The 19,821-nt window shown below is 40.3% G+C and overlaps 1 long non-coding RNA gene across 1 annotated transcript; it reads right to left on the reverse strand.

Moving 5' to 3' along the window:
- Positions 1-774: 774 nt before the first annotated feature.
- On the reverse strand, positions 775-12,567 carry LOC125900606 (uncharacterized). Its single transcript, XR_007450867.1, has 3 exons — positions 12,408-12,567; positions 952-1,022; positions 775-867 (listed from the first exon to the last, which is right to left on the reverse strand). It is a non-coding gene; the product is annotated as an uncharacterized LOC125900606 (long non-coding RNA).
- Between the last annotated feature and the right edge of the window lie 7,254 nt (positions 12,568-19,821).

The raw sequence follows: 19,821 nt of genomic DNA on the forward strand, positions 1-19,821 counted from the left end.
TTAGCCAGAGCCTGCAGCTGGATGCTGAGGTGGAGGTGGGGCTCACAGAGCGAGCACCCGCACTGATGCAGGGCAGCTGGGAAGATTTTGCAGCTTAAATAGACCGCCCAATAAGGAAAGTGTGTTTTGCAGATGACATATGGAGGGTGACGTATAATGAGTGTGTTTGAATGTTCCATAAAGATATTGTGAAAAGCCTGTCTTGACTTAATGTCAGAGTTAATGAAGGTATAGGGAGCAGAGTTGGGATGCACTGGCAATCTTGTCTGGATTTCATAAATTATTTCTGAGTCTTTTGATTGGAGCTCATGATTTATTTGAAAGATTTGAAAGTTGGTTCATTTCAAACCATTAACGTCCTTATTTTTTAAAGATTTTCTGGAAATTCTGTGGAGAAAAATAAATATCTTCTATAACGCAAGTGGGTGGACATGTTTCAGGCTCCTAACTACTTCCCTACAGACTACGTCTTTGATCGCTCAATGAGGCATCTTCCTGAATCAATGAATTACCTCATGTAAATGCGTTTGGCGTCTTGACAGTGATGTTGACGCTCAGTATCCTGAGAGGTACATTGAGACAAGAGAAACCTTTCACGTCACATCCGAAAGAGGCGACTGTTTCGTGTTTATTTTTGTAAAGGAATAAGGTTTACTCATGTATTTTGCTCCGGGCAGGAAGCTCGTTACGTAAATACATTTTTTGAGGGTTCTGATGAGTGCGTGTCTGTGTGGGTGTCTGTCCGTGAATGATACGCCATTGTGTGCTTCCCACCTCTTGCTATTCAGGCTGTTCCCTCACACTTTTCTGTCCTGTCCTCCCACAGCTTCCGACAATCCTTCCTGCCTCTCAGACACCAGCGGAGGCCTGCGTGAGCATCACTTGTCACTGAGTCATGAATGATTTTACTTACATGGGCATTGGGCATTTTAAGCAACAAGGAAAATCCACCTTATGTAAGAGTCCCATTCTGGTCATGGATGAAAATAAGGCAGGATAGATGGGATTTCAGCAGCACAGGCCTGCAGAGAGCACAAACAGAGTAAAGGCTTATTTATAGTTGTGGGTATGCTCTGAGCAGAGCCTACACCGTCACCTACACTGTAGCCTACGCCATATGAACATATATACTCCTGTGGCAATGTGTCTGCGTCGCTCTATAATTAGACCTCTGAATCTATACAATACATAAACACGTGGAGTTCTGACTATTGTATTTGTCTAAAGTTTCCTTTAAAGGAAAAAATACACAAGTTGGTGTGGTGAAGAAAATGGCAACAGTCATTGTCACACTCACTAGTTTAAGACCTCCATTTTGGCCCACTGCTGCCTTTTACGTGATCAAAGGTATTGACATCTTTGCACAGTGAATAGATGTATTTATAATTGGCAGTGTTGGGACTGACGCGTTCCATAGTAAATACTCAGATTACTTTTTTTTTTGTAACAGGAAATGTCTGTAACGCTGTAGTTTTGCAATACAATTAAGCAGTTATTTAATTACATTTTCAAACAAGCAATCTATTACTTTTCAGTTTTATGATGGTCTGGATCAAACTTCAGTCAAAGCCTCTGTTTACAATTGATTTCCAACAGTTATGTTGCTACAAATTACTATAAAAAGTTAAATTACTGGAAGAGACACTGAAAGAAATAAACACTTGCTCATCCTGTCCAAATCTCCAGCTTATTCAGTTCAAGATTTTGCACAGGGGGCACTACAGTAAATCCAGATTGTCAAGGATATACCCTGAGATTACTGATTCCTGTGAAAGACACTCATTATCACCCTGTAATCTCCCACACATGTCCTGGTCATGCTCAAAACTGTCCGACTACTGGAATCACTTCTTTAAGGTTGTATCAGAGATATTAGAGTTAACAATCGAGCCATGCCTAATGACCGGCAGAAGAAAATAATCATGTCTAATCGCCAAACACTTTTCACATTTCTCATACTTATGTGCACATAAACAAATAAGTAAATAAATATTCTTTTCTCTCAGAACGACTCTCCTGATTGAAATAAACTGTGAAGCTGTGAAGTGTGTGCAATCTTCTCTTCAAGACCTCTGTTGTTGCCATGAGTTGCATGTTTGTTGAAACATGCTGCTTTGTCACTGTAGCTGCCTCCAAAGAACAAGTGAGAGCTGCTTCTCAGTGAACAGCTGAGAGGCACTGAGAGACCGTGGGGATAAACAACACAAGGCTCTGCACATTTTCACATCTAACTCAGTGAATTAAGGGTTTATTTCAACCGAACCAAAGACAGTGATTTTTAGATGACTAACAACACTGACTGAGATGGTTTAGTGAGTTTTATTTGGTTTCTGTCAAGTTTGAATGAAGTGCGTTTTATGATGAGATAAGAAAATGAAGCTAACTTAGTTGGGCGACAGAGAGAAACATGGATTCTTTCTGTTTAATAAGGGAAATAGGTGTTAGAATATTTCCTCCTCTCTTAAAATGGTTGCCTATTTTCCATGCTATTTATTGTGCAAGCTTTGTCTTCAATAACGGGCACTAATAATGCAGAAATAATAGAGTCAGGCAGGCTCCATGGAGTCAGTCTCACAGACAACAAATAAGCATATAACATATTTTAGATGTTCAGTAGATATATTATCAGCTCCACATTCTTCACTGTCATCTAAACTCAATACCGCAGAACAAGTTACTTGAGTAAATGTACTTGTTTACTTTCCATCACTGATTCCTCCAGACATATAAACTTTGAAGTCAGAGTCACTGCAGGATCTGGGAGATATCATCCACAAATTTAATTTGGATCCAGGACACCAGAGCGTGTGCGTACAGATCCAGACATTACTGTCGGACCAATCAAATAACCTGACAGACAAGAGGAGCAGAAATCAATAGACTAGAGGCCAGTCCAAACATACACAGGAGCCACAACAGTAATCCTTCCCAGACACAAAGCAGCATCTCTTCTTAAACCTAATTTTGAAGGAGACTGAGTTTGTCAGCTCCGTTAGGCTTCCACACACCAAAAAGACTTCTGTGTGTTTCAGATGTCTCGTCATTAAATATGCCATTGACAGCAAATGAGACACCAGAAGATGCCATTTGTTTCACAGTTTATTAATGTCACACAGATTCAACACCTCTCGCCTACTCCACCTTCAGATCTGCACGTAGGAGTGTCGGCACTAATGTGAGCATGTGCTGCACGTTAATGGCCTCCTCGGGGCTCTAAGTGTTAATGCATCTGAACTGAAGTTTGGGTGAAAGCAGCGGGGAGCTGTGTTCTTTTTTGGATGAGGGTGAATTATTGAGCCACAAATAAAACAAAACAAACAGATTGCTGCTGCTTTTAAATGAGATGGGATGAATGTTCAGGTACATTGTGAGCACAGATGAGGGGTTATTTGGTGTTTTGTTGCACGTCTCCTCAGGGGATCACAGCGTGTTCAGGTAAAAACTGCTTTTTACTGAAATATGAAACTGTGAAGTGGAGGAGCGACGAATCAATGGAGCCACAAAATAAAACCTACTGTATTTGCTCTGATGTGGAGCCGGAAAGTAGAAGAGAGTGGTATGTTTTTTTTAAAATGTCTTGTTCTGTGCAATCCTGAGAGAGAATCAAAATGTTTTTTTCAAACAGAAGAGGAAGACAAAATAACAAAGACTGAGCAACCCTGTGCCAGAACTGTGTGATTCTGCAAACCACGAACATGTAACATCTGTACGCTCTTATGCAGCAGGTATGTTAAATATTTACGTATGTTTCCTTACACCTACAACCCTGGTTATCATGGTTATGTTCAGACACAAAGACCACATGGTTATGGTCAGGAAAAGATCATGTTCTGGCTTAAAATACCCAGGACTGTTGCATCATCTCAAGTTGATTAAACGTGAAAGTAAAGTCGCACTTTAGGACATTGCAAAGACTACAACCAGTGGCCAGCCAGCATGAATGTTCTGTGCCTGCATGAGAGGAAATAACTCTCCATCCCAGCAGGCAGTGGTAGTCTGTATTCATCATTCATAAAGGGAAACCAGGAGACTAACAGGACAGTTTCGCTTGTTAGCCAGTTAGCACATTAACAACACAACCTGATGTTGCAAGAACAAAATTGAGCATAGCGTTAGTTCAGGACGGACCAATGTCAAGCTCAGCTCATATTCCAGCTACATCAGCCGATCTCAAACAACCCAATCAACTGATGGAGCAGCTGACTGATGGAAGGGAGTCAGCTGATAGATCACATGATTCCTTTCTATGCAACCAATTGGCTAATCTCATTTGGGGCACCCTATTTAAACTGCTCTGGCCTGCCTACTGTTGCTGCTTCCTCTGCAAGCTGCTTTGCAACCTGCCTCCACCCCAGCTCCTCCTTTTCATGCTGTGTCTGACTTATCAATGTCATTTCTGTTTGTCATTGATGCTGCTCTGTTTTGTTCCAGAGGGGTCTTTGCTGCTGCTCTCCCTGCCTTAGGCTTTCCATGTATGCACATGGAAGGGCAGAGAGGTTTGCTTCCACGTAGGCACTTGGACAAGGCTTTCGGCGTGGCCGGAGGAAAGACAGAGGCCCCAGAATAGAGCCATACTGCCAAATATAATACTGCAGATGGGAATAAAGTTTTCTTTGACTAAAGTGTTCCTGACTGAACTATATTTACCGTGCGCCAGAAAACAACACAAATAAGCTGTTTCTTCTAAAGAGCTCAATAGCTAAAAACTCTGACCTTTGTCCTTTGTCCTTTGTCCTTTTGTTTGCTTTCCTTACTTCTGTATCTCTTCTTGAGGACAGATCTGAATAGCCAGTCAGAGTGACTCACTGACAGGCTCCATTGTGGCCAAAATGGATTCAACATGCTGAATCAGCCAAAAAACAGGCAACAAGGGCAGACTAGTGCCAATGGTAAAAACTAGGGCGACAGATGCTGGCTGACAGCCTGACATTAACCAACAGCCGACCCTCAGCTTGGTGTGTCAGGGTCCTTTAGTGTAGTGTCATAGCATGCTAACAGTTGCTATTAGCACTAATTTAAGTACAGCTGATGTGAATATCATTAGTTTTTCAGGTATTTTGGTAATAAAACAATGTATTGCACCTGTTGGTAGTGCTTAAGAAAGAGTTAGAGATCACCAAAGTTATTACAATTCATCCTGACTTCCGGTAATGCAAGCAACTGGTTAGCCATGTTTTGTCGAAGCTTTGGCATGCTATCCTGCAATACTGCCTTTATTATGCTTACTGGTGATAAATATAAAGCAGAGTGGTGTATATACTTCAGGTCATGTCCTTGGATCCATTAACCTGTGGCCAAAATGCCTCCTATACAACTTTCTTAAAAGCATGAGTCACCAGCAGCCTCCCCTCAAGACGATGATGCTTTGCCAGCAGCTAACACACTTAGTTTGGAAGTTGACCCGAGTCTGTCCAAAGCTCTTGAGATAATGATGGTGAATTTAGCTGCTATGATGGATAGAAAATTAGGGAAGATGTTATAACATTCTGGCGAATATATCTCAGAGTTTAAAAGAGGGTTAAAGAAGGTTTCTCATCAAGTTAGCGAGGTGGAGCAGAGAATCCTAGTGGTGGAAAACACATCGACGAATGCTGAACAGTGTCTGCTCTCTTTAGAAAAAACTGCAAACCAACTAAGAGAATGTCTCCAGGATTATGAGATTAGAGGACGACGCAAAGACCTAAGGATTGTAGGCCTTCAGGAAAAACTGGAAGGGACGAATGCAGTTAAGTTCACAGAGTCCTAGATCTCTCAGCTTCTACAGTTGGAAACTAAAGGCAGCCGCATTAAGCTAGAAAGAGCGCACAGGATCCTGGGTGTCCAGATGTCTAGGTGCCCTTGTGCAATGATAGTGCGGTTCCACAACTTCAGTGACCGTCAAAGGGTGATAGATGCTGCCAGACGGCTTAAAGACATCTGACATCTGGAGCAAGGATTGACTTCTTCTTTGATTTTGCCGCTGTGATGCAGAAAAAACGCTGGGACTATGACCAAGAAGGGAAGAGACTTCAGAGCACTGATGGGGCTGACTATGCCATTATTTATCCTGCTTCCCTCTAGATCACAGTGAATAATACTGTTAAAACTTTCCACTCTCCAGAAGAAGCCTCAGGGTTTGTTGACTGTCTCTTGACGGCTGAGGACGGTAACATTTTCGTTCCACTGACAGATGCTGTGTTGGTCGAGTGCTCTGCCCTGAAGCATCAGAGGATTTATTTTGCTGCCTCGATCACCTGCTGAGAGTCTTGAACTGTCCAAGGATTTATCTTCAAATGGACATCCCAATAGTCCTCAGTTCATCCATTGTTGGGTTTTTTTTCAGTACATACAATTAATCCTGACAGGGACATCAATATCGGAACCAAAATTTGTGCCAATTCATCCAATAGCTGTTGAGATATTTCAGTTTGGACTAAAGCGGTGGACCGACCACCTTACTGGCACTGCCATCCCTTGAACCTGATTGCTAAAGTGGCTACAGTTTCTACAGTGCTCATAGGTGGAAACCCCCCTTCAAATTAAAGCAGAGACTCTGCACTTGTTTCATTCTAAAATTAATATGCAGGCGTTCAGAGCCAGCACAATAAAAATGTGTCAGTGTTGATTGCATTGGGATGCTCTGACAGCTTCCACAGCACCGTGGGGGTTTCTCATCCTGAATGCGCACGCTTAATAATATAAACTTACTGTGGGTGGCGAACACACGCTTAGCTTGTATTCTTACAAATGTCAGAGCCATCTCTAATATTGGCTGTTGGCACAGAGGAGGAGTGCATTTATTATATGTTGATTTCTTTCTTCAGAGTTTGTTAAAACCACACCGTCCTCTTCCTAACATGTTTATCATCATAACAAGCTGAGGCGATTCTTGGCTGCACTTTTGGTCTGTCTCCAACGTGGAAGTCAGAGAAGTGAAAGTGTTGAACAATAGGTTGGACTGTGTAGGATGAGTAGAATAAAGTCTTTTGTTCCAAATGAATCCAGGCCTTCTTCCACACGTGTAAATCCAATTAGAGGGACCAGAGGAGTTGGCTTTCCCCTGCTGCTGCCTGACACATTTACAGAGCCCCATAAAGAGGCATCCAAGGCAGCACACTATTAACCACGAACGCTCCTGAACTAATCGACAGCATGCAAAACCCCCGGTGAACCTGTCCCTGCTGCTTTGCAAGAAACAAACAGAATATGCAAACACATGCACTTGTGTGTTTTCCATTAAATGAAGAGACGCCGCTGCAGATTTTCCTTAAATTTAGCATGCTTACTTTAAACGCAGTGACATAAAACAAACACAAGCAGAGCAACAGATGAAGTCGTTTGAATATGACCTCTTTTCCTCCCCTGTTAGTCGTGTCTGTAAAGTGTTTTTTAGCACCGCTTGTGCTCTGTGTCCCAGACTATAACAGGAATGTAATTGCAGGGAGACATTAAGGAGGTTTATTTAAAAAGTCTGCTGAATGAAAAGAGCTGGGAAAGTTTATCTTGCATCAGAAAGTGCCCATCACAGATGATTTAAGCAGTCAAACACAATGGAATAAAAGTTCATTGTGTCCAAAGAACTCTTGGCGAGTTAATCTTGAGCCACTGACACATTTAATTACCTCTGACGCAGTAATTCATGCCCTTCACAGCCTCAGTGGAAGTCATAAAATGCCGATAAAGATCAGGAAACTGTTTTCCAGTCAAGGTGTCGGAATATAAGCTGAGCTCAGCAGAAACAGCGGTGTTCCCCGGCCCAGTGACCCACTGTCCGACTGATCCAGTTTCAACCGCACCTCATCCTCTTATGTCACTCAGTGCATCACCCCTCCCTTTGCTTTCCTTCGCACGCCACACTGCGACACGGCCACTGTGCTGCCCATAAACCTCAGAACACTGCAGTGACAAGCTGGGAGAATCACTTACTGCAGAGCCTCACGGGACTCACGTATACATAAGGAATAAAACCACTATTCATATGATGAGTGGATGACAATGTAGGAAAAACACACACACACACACACACACACACACACACACACACACACACACAGGGGCTTCAATAGACAAAAACACATGTGTAAACAGCCTCAAGGAGATTCAGTGACGTGAGAAAATGCGTCATGAGCCAACCATTGCATGTAGCTTGCATTTTCCACCATGAGACAGATGCATCTGAGGAGGATTACACTAAACCCATTAAGGAAATCAAATTTAATACTGATCTGTGCTCAGCTGTGGCAGTGACCTACAGTAAAGGCTTTCTCATCTCATCTCACTGTAGCCAAAATATGTGTGAGTGTTGGTAAAACATTGTTTTCATCCTCTTTAGGTGGTGGGTTCCTCCATCCTTGTCTGTGTCTGGGTGCCTGGCAGTGTAATATGAATTTATTTCACGTATTGCACGGGCGCATTCCCCATTTTTAATGGTTGTTTAGCTCCTTGATTTATGGTCGTACATCATTTTTAGAAACAGTTTCTTCACCATATAGGATTGGGTTGCACCAGCATTTGTGTCAAGTCCTTCCTAAGTTTCCTAAGTTTTTTATGAATACTATTTAGGTTCAGAGAACTGACTGACTGAACTGGGCTGAACCTTTAAAACTTAAGGTTTGTTTTACCTACTAAAGAGAGTCCACAACCATTTTTGAGACCTCTAAGTTGGAAAACTGCCACAAAACAAACACTTAAAGGTCCAGTGTGTTGAATCTATGTGACTCTGTTGGCTGAAATGGAATATAAATGGTAAATGGACTGTACTTGTATAGCTCCTTTCTAGCCTTCTGACCACTCAAAGCGCTTTTTACACTATGAGTCACATTCACCCATTCACACACCATACAAGATGCCACCTGCTATTCAGTTTTTAACACACTCACACACTAATGGAACAGCCACCAGGGGCAATTTGGGGTTCAGTATCTTGCTCAAGGATACTTAGACATTCAGGGTAAAGGAGCTGGGGATCCTCCAATAAGTACACGAACCTCGCTACCTTCTGAGCCACAGCCAACCATATAATATTCATAAATATGTTTTCATTAGTGTATAAATTATGATCGCCTGAAAATAAGAATCGTGTTTTTGTTAGCTTAGAATGAGCCCTTCATATTCACACAGGGAGCAGGCCCTCTTCCACAGTCTGCTATGTTGCACCATGTTTCAATAGTAGCCCCAAAATGGACAAACCAAACACTGGATCCAGAGAGGGCCTTTCACATTTTTACATCACCTGAAGGCCATCACAGTTTCTATTACAAGCTTGGATTGCCTGCAGGCAATCTCTAACCTCATCACATCATCGCTAGATGCCACTAAATCCTACACAGTGGTCCTTTAATATTCTCCCAATGAAAAATACATATTTTTCCTCTTACCTGTAGTACTATCAATCAGTCTAGATTGTTAAATGGGTTAAAATTGTTCCTGTATGAAACTTCTCACATCAAGGTCTGTGGATTATCTTGAGTAACTGGTTTGAGCACCACAAGCTGAGTGCCATCTAGTTCTGTTATACTGGAGAGAAGGCAGACATCTCTACAGCTGATATCTCCAACACTCTGCAACTCACACTCAAACAATCTAGACTGATAAACAGCACTACAGCTAAGAGGGAAAGTAAGTATTCTTGATTATGGGGTGAACTGTCCCTTTAAACACTGATACATTTGCTGCTTTCAAGAGAATTCTTAGGGGTTAACCATGTTGGCACTGATGAATTCTACAATTTGCTTCATTTAATAAGCAAAGGCTGTTTTCCAGAGAAGTGTTTGGTAATTAGTTGTGACTATCTAAGTGTCTATCTGTGGAGCATAATTAATGCATACCATCAAGACACAAACCATTTATCATCCACTGTGCAACACATCCAAATGTGGCATATGGGTTGGATTCAACATTGTCCCCTCAGGTGACACAGACAAGAAAACAAATGACAACTCAGTGGCACCTTTAAGAGGGCTGAGGGAGGAGAGAGACTCATTAATCAGTGGCCAGAGGGTTCAATAGCTTGACACTCTGACACGTCTGCGGGCTGCTGAGCTGAAGACTGTAGATACTGTTTGTACCGACTTCACAAATGAGGAAAGGCATTATGTTGCAGAATCCCTAATGTGGTTTGGGGATGCAGTGATTTATAGTTTTCATGAGACGAGGAGGAGGTGTTGCTTCTATTACAAAGGCAATTACTGTAGTTTGGATTTTACACAGGAGACAAAACTCATAACAGTGTAACGTTAAAGGAGGGGGGGTCGGTAGAAAGCAATAAAATACAGAAAATTTCTGTTCAGATCAAATTTTTATATCCTTACACCCAGCTCCCGTTACACACATGACTCACTAATGGCATTGTGAATGACTCAGTCACTCAGTGTCTCCAGGTTTTAGGAGGTGTAAGGGATTTAACACCTTTTACAACCATGTAGAATAAAAACTGAAAGAACTTTCACAGCAGAAATTAACCTCATACATGCAGAATAAATCACCACACACTATCTTGCTAGCAAAGTTTAAAAGACCTCTTAAACTAAATTTAAAACTTCAATCTATATCTGGATTTAGTCTTTATGATGGAGTATCAACTGACATTAAAAAAGTGAGATCTCGGGAATAAAGTCATAATTTCTGAGAAAAAAAATCAAAACATTATGAGAATAAAGTCGTAATTTAAAAAGACTAAAGTCATACTATTGCAAGAAAAAAGTTGTATACGTGAATTAAGTTGTTTTGTGAGAAATACTGGGACATCTGTAAATAAATATTTAACATTGTAAGAATAAAGTTGTAAGAAGAAGTTTGAATTTTACAAGAACAAGTCATAACATTACATGGATAAAGTTGTAATTTCATGGGAATCAAGTCAAACTATTTTAAGAAAAAGCTGTAGTATACGCAGATAAAGTTGTAATTTGGTGAAAAAAATTGTAGGCCTAATATTACAAGAATCAAGTTATACTTTAAGAGTATTAAAGTCGCATTATTTCAAGATTGATGTCACAATATTACGTGAATTAAGTCAAAGTTTAACGAGAAAGTCATAATATTATGTGATAAAGCTGCAATGTTAAGGAAAATCATATGTTGTCATATTGTTGAAATCATATGATTTTATTCTCAGTATGACAAAAAGGTCATACTACTTCACGGAAAAGTTGTAGAATACGCAAATAAAGTTGTAATTTTGTGGGGGGAAAAATTGTATGTCTAATATTACGAAAATAAAGTTGTAATTTTAGGGGAATAAAGTCGTACTATTTCAAGATTGAAGTCACAATATTACATGAATTAAGTCAAAGTTAAACAAGAAAGTCATAATATTACATGATAAAGTTTGAATTTACATGATAAGTCGTAATTTCACATGAACTTTAGAAGTTTATTTACATAATATTTTGACATTTTTTCCACGTAAAATTAGGACTAGAGATTTGTCTAATAATATACTTTTTTCTTGAAATAGTATGACTTCATTCTTATAGTTTGAGAAAAGAGTCATATAATTTCAAAGAAAGTTGTAGTATGCGCAAATAAAGTTGTAATTTTAAGCAGTTAAGTAAGAAAAAATTGTAGGCCTAATATTACGAGAATAAAGTCGTAATTTAAGGGGAATAAAGTCGGATTATTTCAAGACTTAGGTCATACTATTACACGAAATACGTCAAAATTTAACAATAAAAAATTGTAATATTATGCAATAAAGTTGGAATTTTATGGCACAAAAAGAGTCATGATATCACACTGTGACATTGTGACTCATAAACTTTCTGAGTTTATTCAAATATTATAACCATATTTGCGAAATATTGCAGTTTTTTTCTTGAAATAGTTTTACTCAATTCCCATTAAATTACAAGTTTATTCATGTAATATAATGACTTTTTGTTGTGAAATTCAAACTTTACAGTCTTTTTCTTGCAATAGTATGACTTTATTGTCATTACATTACGACTTCATTCTTGTCATATCACAATTTTTCTTGAAATAACGATTTTATTTATTCTCAAAATCTCAGTTTTATTTATTAATTTTCTCAATATGGCCCTAATTCTCTCTGTAAGTCTTTAAGGTTGTGGATTTTAATTATTATTTACAGATTTTTCTGCTTTAATTAAAACTGTCCCAGAAAATAAGACTTTAAATTAATCAGCACTTAAAAATGTATTAGTCAACGCACAGTTGCTCTTACAAGACATAATGTCACATAATTAATATCACATTTAGTTATCCACGGTACACTGACTGATGTTGTTTTGATGCTGTGTGTTACAGCAACAGCTGGAGTGTAACCACGCCGCCTGAAGCTTGTAATGTGCGAGCAGTTGGCAGTGAGTCTCTCTGGAGAGTCTGAACCACAGGAAGGCCTCATTGTGAGGATGAGTAAGATGTATGAGAGGACACAGGGCAAAAAAGAAAAAAGAAAGAAATCTCACAGGTAATAAGGAACGCTCTGGTGGCTCCAGATGTTGACGGGGATCCTGGAACAGCTGGTGTTCAGTTGTAATTGCCACACTAGGCTTTTCTGCTCTCAGGTATGTCTGGTGTGCTTTGTCACTCCGCTGGGAAACATCGTGTCTTCGTCACTCAGCTTCCTCCTGTGATTCTGCTGACACAACAGCATTTTAAAGAGGGAACAATAACAAACACACTCAGACTCTTTCTTGTGCACATGCTCAAGTTTTGGCTCACAGCACAGGTGTTTCTAGCCCATTTTTGGGGGAAGCACCCCTAAATTGAATCCCAGCATCCCTAAAATTTTACAGATTTTTTTTTTTTTTTTTAACTGTATGTCCCTTTTTAACAAGCTAGAAAAGTGTCAAAACCATACAGTACTTGGTTGCAACGTAATATTTTAACAACAAAAATAAAGCAGCCCCATCAATCAACTAAATTTTACAGCACTTCACAGAAACCCGCCGCCAACTAGTGTTTTGGAGGTGTAACTGCAGAGTGACACAGACACACCACCGCACAAGTATAAATGCTCACAATTTCAAAGTCGTAAAGGTGGGTGGTTGCAGTTTTGGGTGTTGTTCAAGCATCCAACAAGCACTTCAGTTGCAGTTGCTCTTTGCATCCTATTGGAGCTTTCTGGCTTTCTGATGGATAGATCCAAAATTCACTCTTCTTTTAGCTCTGTTTTGGTCTCCACCAGCTCCTGAGAAATATACTGTATAACTGTCTGTTAAACTTTTCAATGTTCAGCTTTTTTCACCAGCAAGTCACTGACCTTGCCTGACTGCTGTCTGCTGTTTGTTGCTGGACAGCTTGCATACATTCTGACTGCTTCTCTGCTGAAAATAGCCGCCTGCTGCTGCTGGAGACGAGGTTAATGAGAGCATCTCATCACTTGGTTACCACAAAAAGGGAAGGTAAGAACAAGCAACTGTATGTGAGAGAGAACGACAGCGAGATGAAGAGAGACAGACTTTACAGAAGCTTTAGATTCTATACTGAACATAACTACAGTGTGTGTGTGTCTGAGGGAGAGATTTGGGGCACAGAAAGAAGTGGAAACCCCAGAGAAACTGATTGTGCAGTCACTGTTTGAGAGGCTCCTCTGTGATTGGAGTACATGCTCTACCTCCTCACTCCCACGCTGTGCCACTTCTCCCTCATCACTCTTGAAACTACCATCAGCTGTCACGTGGATCCTAACAGTCTCTGAGAGCTGTGTGACAATACAGCAGCACATAAAGTGTAGCGCTGCCCACGGATGGCCTTCACATTCATGCAGAGATACAGCTGCAGGCCTACTGTATCTAAGAGTGTTGGGTCTCTGAGCTGTGTGAGCCAAGTAACCTTGGAAATATTGGAAAAGAACATGTGGAAGTATTATGCCTGCAGAAAAACAAGCACCTACTCCTGCTGGTGCTGCAAAGAGTGAAGCCTTTATAGGAGGTTAATAGTCTTTAAGTTACTGCTTGTTTGTCATTTTACAGACATGTTCTCACTCCCAACTCGTCAAATACAGACACTTGGTCAGTGGCCCTGAACCTCAAACTATGACGTTCCAGGTAGCCCCCCAGTGTAGGTTTTGAATGCTCAGGGATGTCTTGTCAATTTGTGCGTGTTACACATGTTTGTCTTTTCAAAATATAGACATTAGCTCGTTAAATGCACACAGTCTCTTTTCAAAATAAACTTAATATTTAGTTCTTAAGGATTAGGCAACAAAAGCCTGTGGTTAAGTTTGGGGAAAAAGGGATAGTTTGGATTTTCAGTGATGTTGATGTTAAATCACTGTTTTTCTCAATGGAGTCTGGCTCTGAAGAGAGTGATATCATGGCTTCATTTTCCCGTTGGAAATCACTGTCCAATGGAAAGGTACAGCAGTGAAAATACTCTCAATATAACATACCCTTAAACTGATACTGATTTTTTTGGGTGGCTAAAATATGCTTTGTTGCTGACCCCCATCCACAGCAGTGCATTGCTTCCATGTCGGACACCAGCCTGCTCCTGCTGTACGTAATATACTGTCTATGGATAAGTACTCCATACAACGCCACTTGTGAATTTGAAGCATTGAGAAACTTTCCACTTATGAGGTTGTGATGACATAAGAGGGGGCAATATGTATGACTTCTCTCATGAACATGGTAAACATAACCCCATTCGAAGGCAGCACTGGTGGAGTCCAAAACGGAGCTAAAAGAAGATTGCATGTTAAACTAAACCAAATGAATGTTAATGTTGCTGTCTCTGCTGAATGGGTAAATACGCAACTGTTTGCTAACATATTTGCAATAACAACTTTACAAGTGGCCTGAAAAAAATCAGCAGGGCTGTCACGATAACTGCAACATTGCAATACCCATAGGGCTCTATTGTTTTTTTCAAATGTTTTTCTGAGAGCACTAAGTATTTATTCTGCTTCAAATGCCAGCAGTGTGTAGAGGTGCTGAGTATCTATTCTGCGCTGAGCCCTACATGTTTGCTTGGTTTTTTTTGGGTCGCCAAGACATAAAAAATTATTAACTTTGGGTAAAACACTGCAGCCGCTCGCCATTTTCATTTTTTACCCAGCCGTCCAATCACAGTGGAGAAGGGGCTGGACAAATACCACAAAGACCAACCATCACATTGCTGAACAACAACATCCAAAGCAACTACTCTACCTTGTTCTGACATTTTTACTTCACCAGATATTCTGTATCATAGCAACACTTAAGTTGTCTCAGCTGAAAAAACGTTGCATCCCTCATTGTGCCTCATCGCCCTTCTGTGCTCTGCATTAACCAATGAACAATTATTTAATTTCTATTAAAACAATTTCATCTTTGTTATTTATAAAGCAACAATATGCCTTTAAATAACCTTACTGTACTATCAATGAAAAGATCTGCTAAGAGGCTGAGTAGGCTCTCAACTGTGACTTGTTCAAAGAAATCTATACTGAAGTCCAAAGATGTGTTTATGATGATTTATTAAATTAACAGCTGAGATAACTAAAGCACATTAAATAAGATGAAATAAATACTATGTGATGTGATTACGTGATTGCAGTCAACAGAAAATATCGAACCCAAAACTCACCCTCTTTGTCTAAAAGCTTCCACGCCAGGTGTGAATGAACAGGTAAAATAATATTAAACCACACCTGTGCCCATTGCTACCTGAAGTGAAAGTAACCAAATAACATGTGCAGCCTGAACAAATAATAAACACCAGAGGTCAAATAGGCTACATATTCTGGCTCCTACACAAGCAATAAAGCTTAATTACAAAGCACTAAAATCAGTATAAATGAAGTAATTTGCAAAAACAATAAAAAAAATGTCTGTAATACTGCATATCGCTGTGTTGATCCACCATTAATCACCTCAGGGATACTCCTTCACCACGACAGCCCTCGCTATGTTAAAGTAAAAGTCTAATTTTCAAGGCGCTAATAGTGTTGCAAATTAACTTCACCTCCAGTATACAACTGTGCACATTATCTTTGTAAGGGAGCTGAATCCTTTAACATTATAAACTATCAATAATTCAACACCCATGTGTTTCCCACAGTGAACACACACACACACACACACACACACACACACACACACACACACACACACACACACACACACACACACAGTGATGTTCAGAAGATTTCACATACTGTTTCATGATTTGTTATTTAGCATATATACTGTACAAATGTAGACCTATGATTTTTTTTTTATAATGGTGTTTGAAGTTAACAGATATTGTGGAATCCACTTGGGAGACCCATGTAGTGTTCCTGCTTTAAATGCAAATCAATGCTACTAGCATAAAAGCACAGCTGTACTGCTCTGTTTGAGACTTTGAAGCATTCTGGCTGCAGCTTCATCAGTGACGTCACAACAGGTGTGTTACCAAAGACCTTTAATGGAAAACACCTGCTGAGGCGTCGACGAGGTGCAACAATATCTTGTACTGTCCTCTACTTGTGCTGCTGCAGGGATTCTCCGTGCCTCTACAGTAATCACCCTGATAGACTTTATTTTGCAGTGTGTATCCCAGTCATGGCGACACACCAAAGCAGAACTTATAAAGTGGGCTTATTCCATTGGACTTAATCTACTGGACTCTGTTCTTGGACTAATTTTACTGAACATCTTGTGTTGGATTTGTTATGTTAGCATTGGACCAACTGCAGTGTAATCCTGTTGTTAGGATACAAATCCATTGTTGTATGTTCTACTAGAGGGGCTCTATCTTCTCCTGAAGTTTCTACCATTTCCTTCCTGTTGTGCGGAGAGTTTTAGCAGAGCTCCAGCTGGAACAGGAACTGAGTTGTTGATTTGTCCTTTGTGGTAGTGGGCTAAAGAAATGATTTTCACTTCACTTGAAAAGACATTTGAAACTGAATACTGGTTTGATATGTTAGCAAGCTAGCATTACTTTTATCAGTTGGTTCAGTTAGCTATGTAGCAGTTGAGAGCTACCCTTCAGACTCAGTGATGCAAAGATCTCCACTCCATAAACACTTATATAATGAGGCTCAATTTGAACTTAAGAACATCTGGTGCAACCTGCAGCTGCCCCTGAAGGGTCCAATTATATCACATGTCATCTTCATCAGCACGTGGACTTCACTAATTGTCATGGAGTTGTAGGTGTTCAAACCGTCTTATTTTCCTGAGTGCATCTGACAGTGATGGGCAAAGTTCAGTCTTCTTGACTTCAGAAACAGCAGCTGACAACACAAGGTCCATATGGTGGGTTGAGACATGCCCAGAGAAAAATATTCAAACAGGAAAATAGTTTTAGCATCACTGTCTGTTACTGGCATCCGCATGCTGCACTGTAGCAGAGCGGTAACCATGGCAACAATCAGCCTCTGGCCAGCCATCAACAGTTTAATCAGCAGCAAATTACATGTAAAATTAGAACAATCTCCCACAGCCGAGTGTTTGTTTGTTGGTGGGAGCGACACCTTATCACATCAGCAGGAGCTTCAGATAAACTCTTGACACGTGAAGGCCCATTAGTGTTATAGGCATAAAAAAATTAGATATAAAGTCAAGATATTACTGATGTAAAGTTCACTCAGGACTGTGAATGTTTATGCTAAATGACTGCCAAGATTTTTCACTTTGGAGTAAAGTGTTAGACCAAACAGCGTGGCTAAAGAAAAGAGAAAACACCAGTGTTCCTGTTTGAAAGCAGCAGTGACCTGAGCACAGTAATAGTTTGAAAGAACACACAACAGCACTGCAACTCCCCGATCTGCCACTTATCTTCCTCAGTGCCATATCAAGTTGAAGGAGGAGAGCAGATGACTGCCGAGCAGGAAGGAGATTCATTTTGTGCTGTAAGTGGAGCAGAGTTGATGGCTGGAGAAAGGGGGCGATGGTAGGGGCACAAAAGGATGTCATCTGGAGGGTATTTTTAGAGTGTGAGGTGCACTGATAACTGGCTGCCATTGCAATCTGCCTGCAGGTTCCCGGCAATAATAACTGCTCTCATTCTGCAGATTCACTCAGACTGAAACCTTCATGTGCAGAGAGGCTGATTGACTCCTGCAATCTCTTACACACACGCATATTGGCACCAAAATATGGAAGTTCACGAGTGAAAAAAAACTAAGTGAGCGCACAAAAAAACTAATTCAAGCTGTCAGTCTGGAGGTTGAGATTTGAGAGTGAGGGACAGATTTGTACAGAACATGTTTTGGAAGCAGAATTTTGTGCTCTGACTCAAATCTGCTCTGAGTATTTTCTCCAAAAATAAAACACCCCAGGGCGCTCCTGCAGAAGCTGACTGAGATTTACAATCAGTTTAAATGTTTCAGCCGTCAGTTATGTTCATGATCTTGGGGTAGTGACCAAAAGAAAAGACATTGTGGATTTAAATATTCAAAGTTTTCTTTTGCAGGGTGTCTGGGACCAACAGCAGACTGAACAAAATACTGGACGTCCATTTTGAAGCATTTTGGCTGTTGCCATCTTGGGTTTTGGGGTCAAAAGTAACTGGGGAGGAGCAGGGTTTGACTTTGAGAAACACCCAGAGTCCTTCGTTGAGAGAATTTTAAACAATGCATGTGTGTATCCTCAGCAGGTATAAAGTACCCACAATTCTTTGTGCACAATTTGCCTACACCAAGTTTTTAAATAAATCATCCACAGCAGAGATGGAGCGCTAGTGCCACAAAAGTTTCATTTAGCCTACCTGTTTGTTTTTTTATGTACAATCCAGAAATAAATTCCCCTTTAAAGTTACATGACTTTGAAAATATTGCTTACATTTGTTCAAATTGTATATCAACATTAGAGAGTGTCAGAATTATCACAGTTTCCTGAAACCAATGTATGTTCACTGATTGCCAGGGAGGACTCTTGCCTTGTCTCTGTAGGAGCCTTCTTGGAAGGACTCGTCCTACCAAGGAAGGATCCTTGACTTTGAGAAACACGCTCCCTGCGTTCCAAATCGTATACTTCTACTATATACTTTTAGTATGTACTGCAGCTGCCCTTAAAAAGTATGTAGTGTAGTATGCAGTATGCATGCAGTATGCACACTATTGGGACACACAACATCCGCCATCACATCGCTCCCTGAACTCCGACCCTCTTGCTCACTTCTGCCGCCGTCCGTAGCGCCACATTTGAATATTTTGTGTTGGTGTACTTCGGAGATGCAGCAAATCTCCTCTCGTCGAGCTCGCCAGAGTCGTGCATACCGTCGGAGGTGCCGGAGAGCTGTGTTGCTGTTATGTCATAAAGTATGTTGTTGTTTCTAATAAACTGACATGTTCACGTAAACAGTCCCAAGCCTATTATTAGTGACCTGTCTATTGAACTAGTCACCAGTAGGCACATTAACCCCCTTCACACTCTGTTGCTGGCAGATGTTTGATGTTAAATATATTTACAGCTATGCAGCTGCAGGCACTATATTCTGTCTGCACGTGAAGCAGCCTTACATTCACATTACTTTTATTTGTAGTGTAACATACTTGCACATTCTTACTCCATTACTTAATATGTATTTGACTTTTACTATTTATATATTTACTAGTCTTTACTGCTCATACCTGGCCCATAGTGTATTCATATTTAGTCATATTCATTCATTATTTACACCACTGCCTATACTGGTAGAATCTTCTATATTGTAGTCATAGTTGAACCCTAACACTGATTATACTATAATCACAATAAAGTTGAATGTTGTAACCGTGTTGTTGCAAAACTGTATGATATGTGACAGTATATAATCAGATCATTGCCGTCCTAATATGTAGTGTCTTAGTATCTCAAATTAAATAAACCATGTATGAAAGGAAGTGTGGGTGTTGGTTGTACACGCAGCTCAGTCAGTGCGACGTAACTTCTGCTGCGCAAAGGATTGTGGGTCAGAATGGCCAAA

This window comes from Epinephelus fuscoguttatus, linkage group LG14 (genome assembly GCF_011397635.1).
Source record: "Epinephelus fuscoguttatus linkage group LG14, E.fuscoguttatus.final_Chr_v1".
In the NCBI taxonomy this organism is placed as follows: domain Eukaryota; kingdom Metazoa; phylum Chordata; class Actinopteri; order Perciformes; family Serranidae; genus Epinephelus; species Epinephelus fuscoguttatus.